At 51.0% G+C, this 4,112-nt stretch overlaps 1 long non-coding RNA gene across 1 annotated transcript; it reads right to left on the bottom strand.

Annotated features, from left to right (window-relative positions):
- Positions 1-1,080: 1,080 nt before the first annotated feature.
- On the bottom strand, positions 1,081-3,561 carry LOC132018767 (uncharacterized). The gene is made up of 4 exons (XR_009404573.1): positions 3,285-3,561; positions 2,883-3,112; positions 2,212-2,327; positions 1,081-1,750 (listed from the first exon to the last, which is right to left on the bottom strand). It is a non-coding gene; the product is annotated as an uncharacterized LOC132018767 (long non-coding RNA).
- Between the last annotated feature and the right edge of the window lie 551 nt (positions 3,562-4,112).

The raw sequence follows: 4,112 nt of genomic DNA, 5'->3' as shown, positions 1-4,112 counted from the left end.
GCCAGCCAGGCGTTCCATCATCTCTTAACCAAGTCTTAAGTTTAAGTGTTCCAGAGAATCCCGGTTATGCTCAAGAAGTAAGGGAAGTGTGTTCTAACTTGGTCAGTGGGAGTGTGGTAACCGTATAATCGTAAGAATGTCCTTTGAGGACAGTGCTTCCGGGAATAGAGATGGGGACCTTGAGGTCCAGCTGCCCCTCCATAGGGTCATCAGCCTGTGGTTACAAAGAGCTGGCAGGTCTGCTTCCATGCTCCCTGGTCCTCTGGGGATAAAGCACGGAGGAGGGAGGGCAGGACATGGTATATTTAGGTGGAGTCAGGGGTCCTGGGTTTGAGTCCCTCCTCTGACACTTACCAGAAATATGATATGGAGCAAGTCACTTGACCCCACTGAATCTTGCTTTCTCCACTTGTGGAAACCGCATAATTTATAGATTTTAATTGTGCTGTGCCTGTTGTCTTTTTCTTAAAGCCTCCGTTCCCAGAAAAATCAGGTCTTTGAGGTCCTCCTTTTGCTGGGAGGTTTGTGGTGCCGGACTGAAAGCAGAGTTTTCCTGAATCCAAACCCACCCTCTGGGCTTTGTTTTGAAAGCTTAAAGTCATTTAGCAGATAATGCTAGCTCGTGCCCAGAAGATGGGGTGTGTGTGCAGGGTGTGGGGTGGGGAAGGAATGGAGGCTGCCATTCTTTGTTCTGTTTTTGTTTTGCTTTTCAGTGAGAGGAGAATGCCTCAGAACAGAGAAAATGCTTTCCAGTAGCTAGGAAAGAGTTGGTGGGTTGGGGATTCTAGAAGGAGCCTCAAGAATTTGAGTCCTGTGTTGTCACAGTCCAGCTCTCAGGAAAGCGGCCAAACCAGGGAAGGGAATGGCTGCTCGGCTCCCTAGAGGCAGCAGACAGACTTTCCAAGGTACCTCGTGGGCCATTGCAATGACATGTCAGGGATTATGAGTTGAGGGACAGAAAAGTAGAGGAGTCCCACCTCCAATGTTCTCCTTTGTTTGTGACCCTGGAACCGTCTCTGCCTTTTGAACAACTGCGGGGACTGGAATGAGAAGTGAGAGTAACAAGAAGTTAAGGTTGAATCCATTTAATAGAAATGAAGAAACTAACATTTCTAACGGCCTTAATTTCTGGAGCAAAGTTCCGACTGGCCACCTGTACCTTTAATGGGAACATCCTAACAATGTCCAGCTAACAGAACTCCTGCGGGAATTAAGAGAGGTAGAGAGGTGGCTTGTTGGACAAGTAAGCTCTCCATACCAGTGGCTTTAGGACCCAGCTTGCCCAGTTACAGAGAGAGCACACGGACCCCAGTCTCCTCTGTAGGTTGGAGGAAGCGGAAAGTTGCCCCCGCCCACCTCGGGGAGGCAGGCTTCCCTGGGTTTCTGTGTGGGTGTCAGGCTCTGCTGCATCCATCAGCAGCCCAGAGCAGGATGCTGACAGCCGGGGCTGCTTCCGCTGTGGGATGAAGCAGGGCGCGGCCTCTCAATGCAGACACTGCAGATTTTGCTTAGTTTTTCGAGGCGAAGAGAGAGACTCAAATGTATCTCAGGCCAAGCATCGGAGATGCTCTGACAGGCTTCTGTGTCCGCCCTCTGACATGCCTCCACCGTCTGGTCCATTGCAATGGCAGATGGTGCTGGAAAATGATTGCTTTGTTCCTGAGGTAGTAAGTCATTCGCACGGAATTTGGGCTACTGATCAGGGAGGGTCTTGGCCAGCAGTGTTCAACAGAAATTCTACCTCCAAAAGCTGAGCCATTATTTTCAATTTTTTTTTTTTTTTGTAGCCACATTATAAAAAGTAAAAAAAGAAAAAGAAAAAGAAAAAGGTAAAATTCATGTTTACAATTTTTTTTTAAAGATTTTTAAAAAATCTGTTTGAAAGAGAGAGAGAGAACATGAGCAGGGTGGGGAGGGGGAGGGAGAAGCAGACTCCCCAGTGAGCAGAGAGTATGATGCGGGGCTCCATTCCAGGACCCTGGGATCATGACCTGAGCCCAAGGCAGAGGCTTAACCCACTGAGCCACCCAGGCACACTCACGCTTATAATTTTTATCCTTTATCACTGTGTATTAAAAATACTACCACAGCAACATAGAATCAATACAAAATATAAAAATGTATTACTATAAAAATATCCACGGGATAGTTTACATTCTTTTTTTGTTTTTCATTGGAATGTCTGAATTCCAGTGTACATTTTCTACTTACAGTGCATCTCAGTTGAAACTAGCCACCTTTCAAGTACTCCATGATCACGTCTGGCTTCTGGCTTAGACGGTGCTGGTCTCTACCCATGGTTTTCCACTGGAGATAATCCTCCCCCCCTATCGATAAATGCAGATACATTTGACTGTTGCAGCTGGAGGGAATCTATTGGCATCTACTGGGGAGGTTGTGGGACATCCCACAACGCACAGGACAGCCCCCACAGCAAGGAACGTTCTGTCCCAAGACACAGTGTCTCCCATCCAAGTACTAACCAGGCCCGAGCCTGCTTAGCTTCCGAGATCAGACGAGATCGGGCGCGTTCAGGGTGGTATGGCCGTAGACCCAAGACACAGTGTCAAGGCCAAGAGACCCTAGTCTGAGCATATCCCTTCTCCCTGCTTTTCTCCCACAGCAGCGAGAATGAGGCACCAAGAGCCACTGGGTGTCAGGACAGGGTATGACACCCAGGTCCCCTCAATCCATCCCCGGGGCAGTCCCCTACCTCGCCCACGGCCACCTCCAGCTGTGTGATGGTAGCTGTTGTCCCCAGCCCTTTCTCCAGCGCAGCTCAGCAGATGAATACAAGTAACAGGTCCCAAGCCCCAGGCAAGAACCGCCTCCCCCGGCCCCCACCCGGACAAGTTACATGAAAATTTCGGGAAAATTCATACACTTGTCGGAACCTGAAGACTAGAAGAGACAAACGCCGAGGTCAGCAAGAATCCTGCAGCTGATCTGGGCCAGCTCTGGATGAGGCCCTCGGAGCCTGGGTGTCAGAGGGGAGCATCTTCCAATCAGATCGAATTTCTTACTTCACTGTAAGAGGACCGTTTTCTGAATGTCCGGGTCAACGTTTATTCTCATCAGGCAAAAGTACTTTTCAGTGACGGGAAGTCACAGCCTAGCAGTAAAATGACCAAGCATGTTTTTTTTTCCCTTTGTCTCCTCTGGGGTCCTACCGCGTGCAGGTGCACAGACGGGGAACTTGCTGGAATGTCTGTGCGAACCCATGGGAGAAGGAGTGAGGGAGGGAGTGAATGAGTTGCATAGAGCAGCTTCGGATAGAAACTAACCTTTCTCCCGGTTTGCTTCAGGGTTAAGTAACCTGTTGAGTAAGTGTCACCTTTCACGGTCCTTCTCTCCTGACCCTCGGCCTCCTTTGGCGGTGCTGCGGCTCCCAGCCTTCTGTGTGCGCCCAGCCCCGCCCTGCACTCCCACTTTTGTTTGTGGATGGCCCGATTCCACGCTGGGAAGTGACGTGGGAAGGGAGAACCCCCGGACGCCTTCCTCCCCAGCCCTGAGCCTGGCCGAGGGGCTTCCTGTGAGAACCTCCCTTTCCCTCTGCCCCACGCTCCTGGAGACGGTCAGACCTCACTTCCTGCCTCGGGGACCTCTGCACCCTCCTGGAGCCTGTCCACGCGCTCTACAGGGAGAAGGCGCCCTTCCTGCATGTTTCTGCCGACCAGGAACCCTTGAGCCCCTGCCAGAGCACACTTGGATACTCCCGCAGCTTGATGAGCCCCAGGCATCCATTTGTACCTCCCGTGAGGGGTTTCCTTCCAAGACTCTTGCTGGGTTTTGCCCACCTTTCTGCCTTTTGCTGCTCACCAGCTTGGTAGAGGATGAGTAAACAGCACTCAGACAGGCTCCTGCCATTTTGTGGTTAGAAAGGAGCTCAGAGCTGTTTCGAATGAGATTGGCAGAGAAGCATGTGACTGTCACATGTGGTTCCCTCCCGGAGCCCCGGTATGACCCCCAAAGACACAGATGTTAAGGGGCTGAATCACACGGGGGATTTCCCAGCCCTCTGACCCAAGGTCGTGTCCTGGGCCTTTTTCTCCCCTTCCGTGGTCCCTGTTTTTCTCATGCCATCAGTAGGAGATTGAGAGGTCTCTAACTCC

The sequence above is a fragment of the Mustela nigripes genome, chromosome 5 (assembly GCF_022355385.1).
Source record: "Mustela nigripes isolate SB6536 chromosome 5, MUSNIG.SB6536, whole genome shotgun sequence".
Classification (NCBI taxonomy): Eukaryota; Metazoa; Chordata; class Mammalia; order Carnivora; family Mustelidae; genus Mustela; species Mustela nigripes.
The sequence above is the reverse complement of the archived record's forward strand: the minus strand, read 5'-3'. Positions and strand labels throughout refer to the sequence as shown.